At 28.3% G+C, this 12,231-nt stretch overlaps 1 protein-coding gene across 1 annotated transcript in view; it reads right to left on the bottom strand.

The window, feature by feature from the left end:
• LOC126745815 (T-related protein) overlaps nt 1-12,231 on the bottom strand; it is a 70,893-nt gene that overhangs the window by 35,616 nt on the left and 23,046 nt on the right. The window lies entirely within an intron of this gene.

The raw sequence follows: 12,231 nt of genomic DNA, 5'->3' as shown, positions 1-12,231 counted from the left end.
AATCAGTGCTCCGTATCAAATACACCATCCATTAAGCATTGGACCTGCCACTAACCGGATCTGGATACTCTTGATATTCCTTCACAATCGGCAATTTATACATATAAAAACACCCGCATGTATGATAAGATATTTAATTACTTATATAGCATAAAATTTCTACTATAACTGAAAATTTATCTTCATTTATAAATTTGTCTTTAAAATATTATATGGATTTGTAAATAATATTTTGTCTTTTATTTATTACCATTAAACCCAATTTACCATTCAAATACTACCACCACGCCAAAAACTAAGCCGTCTAAGTCTAAGCCTCGCTCTCCAGACAGCCATAACCTGCCACATCGTCCAGTTCCATCAACATCTGCCACAATATCCAGAGAGGTTCAATCTTTGAAAATTAGTTCTGATAGGGAGGCCACTGCTGCCTCTAGAGGTTGATTTTGTCATCGATAAGCAAGCAAATATGGACCGTTAACTCCACCAATAGTGCGACTATCAAGAGACTCAGATGGTCGCTATTTATTGGCCAGACTGAGAGACCCTTCCATCTTAAAACCTCTTAGGCTATTCCTTGCTCCAGTGTGTGTGTTTTGAAGGACACACCAACACCAGCATCAGAGGGACTTCCTGGTGACGTGGACTCTTTGCGGAGGCTCTACTTTCGGTACCATGATGCCTATGGTATTGATCCAACTGAAGTTGAAGCACTACAATTTTTTACCTTAACTGTCTTTCTTTGTTGTTATTTATGTGCTGAACTATGGGGCTCTATATTTTTTATGACATACCATTACGTGCTCCTAGTTTTTAATTTTAAGACCGTCATATTCACCTTAAAAGAAACCTAATAAAGATGTAGAAGAAAAGAGTTTTTTTTTAATTGATACGTCTTCCATGCAATAAACTGTTACGGCCCCCCGAACATCTATAAAAACGGGCATCATAACATGCGGGTTCTTATAAAAGAAAATCTAACGAATCTCCCAGCGTGTTAAAAAGAGACAGAGCAATGATGATAAAATATACGTAAGAGCCTAAACCAACATCAAACGACGCCGGTAAGACTGTACCAGGGTCATTCAAAGGGGGGTAATAAAGACATAAATACAAAAGTGCTTCTGCCCGTCGAACTTTTTCCTTTTTTTCTCGACATTTTACTGATGTAGGTGTAATAAAGTTCGGGTGCCGCGAACTTTGTTTTTAGTCAGTTATATCAGTAAAACTTTTCGGGTTTTTTTAGGTAGCCTGAACGTCTTATTATTTAGCGATTTAACACCTTATTGTAGAAAATCATAAAAAACTTGATAACTCAACAGCACCTCAATACCTTCGTTTTACTCTCATTGTAAAGAAATCATTGTATGAGCCGTTCGATATGTCACATGTTCAACTAATCGGCTAACCTTTAACCAAGAACCAGTTAATTTGAATCAAAAAAGGGTAAAATCTTTTCTTTTTGCAGACCAATTAAAAACGGGAAGTAGTAGGATAAGGTAGGAGAAACCAACCTTTTTCGTTCGAGACAAATACCTAGCTGGAATATATTACAGAAAAAAGGTACTACAACTCATATTTTTTCCAAATATATGCGGATTGGGTCCTGTTTTATTGTTGCAACAAAATAATTAATAATTAATGCCTATCAATAAAAACCGAGCTAACAGTTACGATCAATATCTCAAAAGATGGTTTAAGGAGAACAGAAAAGGAGTTTCTTTTTATTTATTTATTTAATGCATTCATAAGTTTTTATTCATTACAATTTCGTACAAGTTATACGTAATCTTAATGTACAGACTCCACGACCCTATAGAGGCTACATAGAGATACAGAGCGGTCCAAATTCAAATCTTATGTATACAATATTCAACGATTCAACCTCAATACGTTTAAATGGAATTTTTAATTGGAATATTTATATTTTAAAGATCTAACCCAGACTTTGTCACCAGGATATCATCAAAATATTATTTAGCAAATATGCTACATATAAATCACAGTGGGTGTAAATAATAATTACAATATAAGTAATAAAAACTAATTTAAAAAACAAAAATCATAATTTAGTAATTAAAGTCGTATCATAATGTAAAACCGAAACATAAGACCTAGTAACTAATTTAAAATATAAGCTCTCAGTAAGCGTTAAAATTGGTGGATCACAGGTTCTAACAGACCTTTGTATAGCACGAAATTAAGCATTTGAGTAGTTATTACTACATTTATAAGGTAGTATAAAATCTGTACAATTTCACGAAATATTATTAATTTGTCACAGATGTATCTTGGTCCTTTTTTAACTTAAATATAAACACATTAACGTTAAACACTACTCGCTGATGGACGGACAACATTAAGTTAATTGGTGTATAACGGTTGCATTTTAAAATTGCCCTATTTTGGATTTTTTACATCTGGTAAATTTTATATTGTGAAATTATATAATAGCGTTGAACAAAACTACAGATGGGGAACTGCTGCGGCATTTCTTTCTAAATAAAAAATAACTTATGAAAGTAAAGGTCCTTCGTATCAATTTAAATTATGCATAATTTTATTCCAAATGCCTCGAATATTATAAAAATTCCAAAAAAAATTTGGGAAATTTAAAAATTCTGAAGTTAAAAATTGAGAAGAAAAACTTATCCTAGAACATTAAAATTAAAAGAAAAATTATTTTAAATACTTGGAAGACGTAATAATTGTCACAAAGTCCTGGAAAATACCTGGAAGACGTAGAAAATGATTGTAAAGTCCTGGAATAAAACTGGATTTTATTGCAGATGCCTCGAATATTATAAAAATACCAAAAAAATTTGGGAATTTTCAAAAATTCTGAACTTATAAATTGAAAACCAAAAACTTGTCCTAGAACATTAAATTTGAAAGAAAAATTATTTGAAATACCTGGAAGACGTAATAATTGACCCACAGTCCTGAAAAATACTTGGAAGACGTGGAAAATGACTCTTAAGTCCTGGAATAAAACTGGATTTTATTCCAAATGCCTCGAATATTGTAAAAATACCAAAAAAAATTTGAGAAATTTCAAAAATTCTGAAGTTAAAAATTGAAAAGAAAAACTTATCCTAGAACATTAAAATTAAAAGAAAAATTATTTAAAATACTTGGAAAACATAATTATTGACCCAAAGTCCTGGAAAATACCTGGAAGGTGTAGAAAATGACTCTAAAGTCCTGGAATAAAACTAGATTTTACTTTAAATGCCTCGAATATCATAAAAAATACCAAAAAAATCCGGGAATTTTCAAAAATTCTGAAGTTGAAAATTGAGAAGAAAAACTTATCCTAGAACATTAAAATTGAAAGAAAAATTTGTTGAAATACCTGGAAGACGTGATAATTCACCCAAAGCCCTGCTAAATACCTGGACGACGTGGAAAATGATTCTAAAGTCCTGGAATAAGACTGGATTTTATTATAAATGTCTCGAATATTATAAAAAATACCAAAAAAATCTGGGAATTTTCAAAAATTCTGAAGTTATAAATTGAAAACGAAAAACTTGTCCTAGAACATTAAAACTAATAGAAAAATGTTTTGAAATAATTGGAAGACGTAATAAATGACCCAAGGTCCTGAAAAATACCTAAAAGACGTGGAAAGTGATTCCAAAGTCCTGGAATAAGACTAGATTTTATTCCGAATGCCTGGAATATTATAAAAATACCAAAAAAATCCGGGAATTTTCAAAAATTCTGAAGTTGAAAATTGAGAAGAAAAACTTATCCTAGAACACTAAAATTAAAAGAAAAATTATTTAAAATACTTGGAAAACATAATTATTGACCCAAAGTCCTGGAAAATACCTGGAAGATGTAGAAAATGACTCTAAAGTCCTGGAATAAAACAAGATTTTATTCCAAATGACTCGAATATCATAAAAAATACCAAAAAAATCCGGGAATTTTCAAAAATTCTGAAGTTGAAAATTGAAAAGAAAAACTTATCCTAGAACATTAAAATTAAAAGAAAAACTATTTGAAATACTTGGAAGACGTAATAATTGTCACAAAGTTCTGGAAAATACCTGGAAAGTGTAGAAAATAACTCTAAAGTCCTGGAATAAAACTAGATTTTACTTTAAATGCCTCGAATATCATAAAAAATACCAAAAAAATCCGGGAATTTTCAAAAATTCTGAAGTTGAAAATTAAGAAGAAAAACTTATCCTAGAACATTAAAATTAAAAGAAAAATTATTTGAAATACTTGGAAGACGTAATAATTGTCACAAAGTCCTAGAAAATACCTGTTAGACGTGGAAAATGACTCTAAAGTCCTGGAATAAAACAAGATATTATTCCAAATGCCTCGAATATTGTAAAAATACCAAAAAAAAATTTGAGAAATTTCAAAAATTCTGAAGTTAAAAATTGAAAAGAAAAACTTATCCTAGAACATTAAAATTGAAAAAAAAATTATTTAAAATACTTGGTAGACGTAATAATTGACCCAAATTCCTGGAAAATACCTGGAAGACGTAGAAAATGATTGTAAAGTCCTGGAATAAGACTAGATTTTATTCCGAATGCCTGGAATATTATAAAAATACCAAAAAAAATCCAAAAAATTTTCAAAAATTCTAAAGTTAAAAATTGAAAAGAAAAACTTATCCTAGAACATTAAAATTAAAAGAAAAATAATTTGAAATAATTAAAGACACAAGTGGATAAAAGTGTCATGTCACATTTTTTAAAAACATCGTTTTTCTTGATAAATATTCTTAAAAGATGCCATATTTTTTATATTTACGAGTTTTTTTCATCTAATATTAAAAATTAACGAGATTCCCAGAGGTTAAAGGTGTCATGTACCACACTATTAGGAGTCTTATATTGGATAAACGTGCTAAGGTAACATGACACCTTTATTCACTTGTGTCTTCAAATATAAGTGGTTTTACGAAAAACATTTTGGAAGATAGTCAAGAAAACGTCAAGAAATAGAGAAAAACTAAGTAATACTTTATTAGGTTAAGTAAATCTGTTTATTTTGTGTGCATAAGTTTAATAAATAAATGATTTTGTGCAAATAGCGTTTTTTTCCAAAAGTATATATATATTTTTTAAAATATTAATCATTTTATTAAAAAGTGAAATAATATGTAAGATATCCCATTTGTTAAATTTAAAAATATAAAAAGCATAAAAAAATTCCAATTAAAAAACTTTAAACTCATTTATCTCGGAATAACAATTTTGATACATGACACCTTTATCCACTTGTGTCTTCAATTGCAAGACGTAATCATTGTCGCAAAGTCCTGGAAAATACCTGGAAGATGTGGAAAATGATTTTAAAGTCCTGGAATAAAACTAGAGTTTACTCCAAATACTTCGAATATTATAAAAATATAAAAAAAATCCGAAAATTTTCAAAAATTCTGAAGTTAAAAATTGAAAAGAAAAACTTATCCTAGAACATTAAAATTAAAAGAAAAATTATTTAAAATACTTGGAAAACATAATTATTGACCCAAAGTCCTGGAAAATACCTGGAAGATGTAGAAAATGACTCTAAAGTCCTGGAATAAAACTGGATTTTATTCCAAATGCCTCGAATATTATAAAAATACCAAAAAAAATTTGAGAAATTTCAAAAATTCTGAAGTTAAAAATTGAAAAGAAAAACTTATCCTAGAACATTAAAATTGAAAGAAAAATTATTTGAAATACTTGGAAGACGTAATAATTGTCACAAAGTCCTGGAAAATACCTGGAAGATGTAGAAAATGATTGTAAAGTCCTGGAATAAAACTGGATTTTATTCCAAATGCCTCGAATATTATAAAAATACCAAAAAATCCGGGAATATTCAAAAATTCTGAAGTGAAAAATTGAGAAGAAAATTTATTCAAGAACATTAAAAGAAAAATTAATCGAAATACCTGGAAGACGTAATAATTGGCCCATTGGCCCAAGATTTTATTCTAAATGATATTCGAGGCAAATAAATAACAAATAATTAATAATAAAACAAAAATACCAAAATATTCCGAAAATTTTGAAAAATTCTGAAGTTAAAAATTGAAAACGAAAAACTTATCCTAGAACATTAAAATTAAAAGAAAAATTATTTAAAATACTTGGAAGACGTAATTATTGACTCAAAGTCTTGGAAAATACCTAAAAGACATGGAAAATGATTGTAAAGTCCTGGAATAAAACTAGATTTTACTTTAAATGCCTCAAATATAAAAATACCAAAAAAATCCGAAAACTTTCAAAAATTCTAAAGTTAAAAATTGAAAAGAAAAACTTATCCTAGAACATTAAAATTAAAAGAAAAATAATTTGAAATAATTAAAGACACAAGTGGATAAAAGTGTCATGTCACATTTTTTAAAAACATCGTTTTTCTTGATAAATATTCTTAAAAGATGCCATATTTTTTATATTTACGAGTTTTTTTCTTCTAATATTAAAAATTAACGAGATTCCCAGAGGTTAAAGGTGTCATGTACCACACTATTAGGAGTCTTATATTGGATAAACGTGCTAAGGTAACATGACACCTTTATCCACTTGTGTCTTCAAATATAAGTGGTTTTACGAAAAACATTTTGGAAGATAGTCAAGAAAATGTCAAGAAATAGAGAAAAACTAAGTAATACTTTATTAGGTTAAGTAAAGCTGTTTATTTTGTGCATAAGTTTAATAAATAAATGATTTTGTGCAAATAGCGTTTTTTTCCATATATTGCCTTAATTCTTTTAATTAAATTTATAATGGATAAAGGTGTTATGTTCATTCAAAGTATATTTTTCCAAAAGTATATATATTTTTTAAAATATTAATCATTTTATTAAAAAGTGAAATAATATGTAAGATATCCCATTTGTTAAACTTAAAAATATAAAAAGCATAAAAAAATTCCAATTAAAAAACTTTAAACTCATTTATCTCGGAATAACAATTTTGATACGTGACACCTTTATCCACTTGTGTCTTCAATTGCAAGACGTAATAATTGTCGCAAAGTCCTGGAAAATACCTGGAAGATGTGGATAATACATAATAAAACTAGAGTTTACTCCAAATGCCTCGAATATTATAAAAATATCAAAAAAATCCGAAAATTTTCAAAAATTCTGTTAAGTTACAAATTGAAAAGAAAAACTTGTCCTAGAACATTAAAATTAAAAGACAAATTATTTGAAACAATTGGAAGACGTAATAATTGACCCAAAGTCCTGGAAAATACCTGGAAGACGTGGAAAATGATTCTAAAGTCCTGGAATAAAATAAGATTTTATTCCAAATGCCTCAAATATCATAAAAATACCAAAAAAATCCGAAAATTTTCAAAAATTTCGAAGTTAAAAATTGAAAAGAAAAACTTAATACCTAGAACATTAAAATTAAAAGAAAAATTATTTGAAATACCTGGAAGACGTAATAATTAACCCACAGTCCTGGAAAATACCTGGAAGACGTGGAAAATGACTCTTAAGTCCTGGAATAAGACTTGATTTTACTTTAAATGCCTGGAATATTATAAAAATACCAAAAAAATCCGGGAATTTTTAAAAATTCTGAAGTTGAAAATTGAGAAGAAAAACTTATCTTAGAACATTAAACAATTAAAAGAAAAATTATTTGAAATACCTGAAAGACGTAATAATTGTCACAAGACGTAATAAAGTCCTGGAAGACGTGGAAAATGATTGTAAAGTCCTGGAATAAAAAAAACATTTACATAAATGCATGGAATATCATAAAAATACTCAAAAAATCTGGAAAATGTTAAAAGTTTCAAAATTTCTGAAATTAAAAATTGGAAACAAACATTATTTTAGAACGTTTAAATTAAAAGATAATTTATTTAAAATACTTGGAATAGGTGGAAAATGTCCCTAAGGTAATATTTTATTTCAAACATAAATATAATATGTGATGTAAATAATTTGTTTAAATGTCAAAATTTTTGGAAAACAAAAACTTATCCTAAAATTATTCAAAAACTTTCAAAATTTCGGGAATTAATTTTTTTCTGAATTAAAATTATACAGGGTCCTGCAACAGTGCGTCGGTCTTCCATAAAGCCTAAAAAAATAAGGTTAAAATTTTCTAAACTCTTAAAAAAATGTTGGGACCTGATTAAGCGCATATCTGGAAAATATTTTAAAGCATACAGGGTGCATCAAAAAAGTAGGGCGATATAGGCAGCATTTTTTATTTTATTTTTAAGACCGCCTTAGGCTACCTAGTATACGCGCTAAATATGGCTGCTCTGTCATGCGCAGTTTGACTGCAATAATTTTTTTTATAAAAAAAATCTAAAAATCATTTAATTTCATCTTGATACTAGAAATGTTAATTCAATGTCAATATTGGACTTAATTGGGGAGAATTACTTTGACTTAAATTGTTTCCTTCTGTCATATACAGGGTGTTCGCAGTTAGCAATCATATTTTACGAATTTCAAAGCTACATTTCTCGCTTTAGATTTAAAACATTTTTTTAGGCTTTATGGAAGACCGACGCACTGTTGCAGGACCCTGTAAGAAAAATTATTTGAAATACTTCAAAGTCGTGGAAAATGATCCAGGATGATCCATGAGTTCAGGTTTTATTCCAAATGCCTGGAATAATGTAGGAATGCCCGAAAAACTGGAACATATTAAAATTTACTTCAAAAATTTAAAAATCAACTTATTCTGAACCATTAAAGTTAATTAATCAATTTTTTGAAATAATAATAATAATTTTCTGAAATTGTAGAGCATTATTTTGGTCCTTCCAAACGCGTTAATTTTTTCTGTTAAAAATACGACAGTTTGCAAATGTACTTTAATCAGTCAATTTATATATTTGTCTTGTCAGTTTATCACAGCCAACTGCGGCAAATTTAATTTAAAAAAAAAAAATTAGATTAAAAAAAAAGCGATATAGCACCTGTTGAAAGAAAAAACAGAGTCGATGATGGTTGGCAAAAGACGAAACGTCGTATTAAAAATCTAAAAACACCATCACGTAGCACGAAAAAGTGACAATGGAAAAGTGAAAATTATTTTAAAATCGCATAAGAAATAAGCTCAAAAGAAAAATTATATTATCGAATATATTTGGAAGTATTCGGAATTTTTTTAAAAACCTCAAAAATTCTTAACTTTGTCGCAATTTAACCATAACTATAAAAATAAAAAAATATTTTTTTTACACTTTAAAACCTAAAAAAACTGTTTGCAAATATCAATCTTATCCTAAAAATCAAAAAAAAAAAAAAATCAGTCAATTTATATAATTTTATAACTTAAAAAGAGAATTACTAAGTTTTGGAGAGTGGATTTCTCTTTTTTTTACTATACGTTGAAATTGTTTAATTTCATTCATAATTAACTGAATTATAAGCAAATTTCTAAACAAAAAATAATTTATGAAACCAAATGCTCTTCGTATCCATTTAAATTATGCATAATTTTATTCCAAATGCCTCGAATATTAGAAAAATACCAAAAAAAATCTGTGAATTTTCGAAAAATCTGTTAGTTAAAAATTGAAAAGAAAAAGTTGTCCTAGAACATTAAAATTAATAGAAAAATGATTTGAAATAATTGGAAGACGTAATAATTGACCCAAAGTCTTGGAAAATGCCTGGAAGACGTTAAAAATTATTGTAAAGTCCTGGAATAAAACTAGAGTTTACTCCTAATGTCTCGAATATTATAAAAATACCAAAAAAATCCGAAAATTTTCAAACATTCTAAAAGTAAAACTTGGAAACGAAAAATTTATCCTAGAACATTAAAATTACAAGAAAAATTAATTGAAATACCTGGAGACGTGATAATTGACCCAAAGTCCTGGAATAAAAAAACATTTACCTAAATGCATGGAATATCATTAAAATACTCAAAAAATCTGGAAAAAACTAAAAAGTTCCAAAAATTCTCAAATTAAAAATTGAAAACAAAAATTATTTTAGAACGTGTAAATTAAAAGATAAATTATTTAAAATACTTGGAATAGGTGGAAAATAACCCTAAGGTAATATTTTATTCCAAATATAAATGCAATATATGATGTAAATAATGTGTTTACATGTCAAAATTTCTGGAAAACAAAAACTTATCCTAAAATTATTCAAAAACTTTCAAAATTTCGGGAATGAATTTTTTTCTGAATTAAAAGAAAAATTATTTGAAATACTTGAAAGTCGTGGTAAATGACCCTAAAGTTCAGGTTTTATTCCAAATGCCTGGAATAATGTAGGAATGCTCAAAAAATCAGGAAAATATTAAAATTTATTTCAAAAATTTAAAAATCAACTTATTCTGAACCATTAAAGTTAATTAATCAATTTTTTGAAATAATAATAATAATTTTCTGAAATTGTAGAGCATTATTTTGGTTCTTCCAAACGCGTTAATTTTTTCTGTTAAAAATACGACAGTATGCAAATGTACTTTAAGCAGTCAATTTATATATTTGTCTTGTCAGTTTATCACAGCCAACTGCGGCAAATTTAATTAAAAAAAAAAAAAATTAGCTTTAGAAAAAAAGCGATATAGGACCTGTTAGAAAAAATAGAGTCGATGATGGTTGGCAAAAGACGAAACGTCGTATTAAAAATCTAAAATCACCATCATGTAGCACGAAAAAGTGACAATAAAAAAGTGAAAATTATTTTAAATTCGCATAAGAAATAAGCTCAGAAGCAACAGCTCAAAATTATATTTTCGGAACTATTCGGAATTTTTTTAAAAGGCTCAAAAATGCTTAACTTTGCTACAATTTAGCCATATCTCTTTGTGACGAATTAAAACTATATAACTGGCATAAAGAACAAATATAGATGTTTCCAAAATAATATATTCTATGTATTAGTAATATAGATAGGTGGGAATCAAATCATGATTTAATTGGTTAATCGCTTTTACCTAAACACTCTTGATTGTCCAAGGAACACAAAAAGTGAGAAGGAAGCAACATAGGAAATAAACTTGAAAAGAAAAAGACACAACAGAATCTAATTGGCTGAAACTTCCATAGGATTAAAGTCGAATTTTTCTGGATGCTTGGAAGCAAGCTACAACTCGCATTAATCATAGATTTAAGTCTAACACAAGTCTGAATCACGTGCAACAAACTAGTATCAGACGGTCAGATCAAAAGGAACCCTCATAAAATACCCTTTTACACAAAATTGCGCAATTCCGAAAGGTACCTATTTAAATATTTTACAACCGTCGGCTATTTGAATTTTCGACGGTTTCCTGTCCTTTTAATAAAACAATCCGGTAATCAGGCAATAAAATCCATTTTTTTTTTGTTTTCTTAGGGTTATCAACGATAAGACCCCACGCAACTCTAACCTGATGGTTATAGTAAGTACTACCTGAAACTGATGGTTAAATACGCGCAATTTTTGAATATTTTCCACTATTCATCCTAATGCTCTTTTTTTATTGTTCAGTTGGTACAGCAGCCATCAAAGAAAAAAATATTTGAAACTGTTTATTTTTCCAATTAGCACTCGGTGCTAAACAGTTTGGGTCAGAGATGACCAACGTGTTATACACCATAGGCGTATCATCTCCCAGTTAACACATATTAAAGAGAAAAAACATCTTAACCAATGGTTTGAAGCTGTTGATCTTTTGATTCTGTTGATCTCGAAGTCCAGCTTCTACAAATACAAGTATAACAATGTAACTAAGAGCCTGCCAAGATCTTAAACTTTTATTAAAAATGGGAATATATACAGTTTATGAGCAAGCAGTTTTTTTTATTAATTCTTCCTTAAATGTCGAATTTTCGATACTTTACTGGTTTCACTTATTAAAACCAAATGTTCACTCTATATTTTCTTATAAACTATCTCTGATGCTCAGAAATCTGGAGCATCACAAAATTTCTGAGTTGAAGCCTTGCTGAACTTGTCTATAAATTATGTTAAACTATTCCTAATCTAATCAGGCTTTCATACCTCCATTCTACAATTAGATCTAGCTAAAAACTATCTACTACTAACTCAATAATTCTCAACTCAGGCACACTCAGGTCTCTGCTGCACAATTTCTCATGTATCCTTAAAATGATGACTTTTCTTTTACTATGATCAGAACATCACAGTACGCCGCTGTAAGCTAAGTAAAACCGCCGCATACCTACTTCCACTCAAGCACTGTGTACTTATAACATTAAATAACGATTTTGGTGAACTGAAAACCGGAATGCTCTCGATATTTGCTTTGT

This window comes from Anthonomus grandis, chromosome 16, assembly GCF_022605725.1.
Source record: "Anthonomus grandis grandis chromosome 16, icAntGran1.3, whole genome shotgun sequence".
Lineage (NCBI taxonomy): Eukaryota > Metazoa > Arthropoda > Insecta > Coleoptera > Curculionidae > Anthonomus > Anthonomus grandis.
Note: the sequence above shows the minus strand (reverse complement) of the source record. Positions and strands in the feature narration are given on the sequence as shown.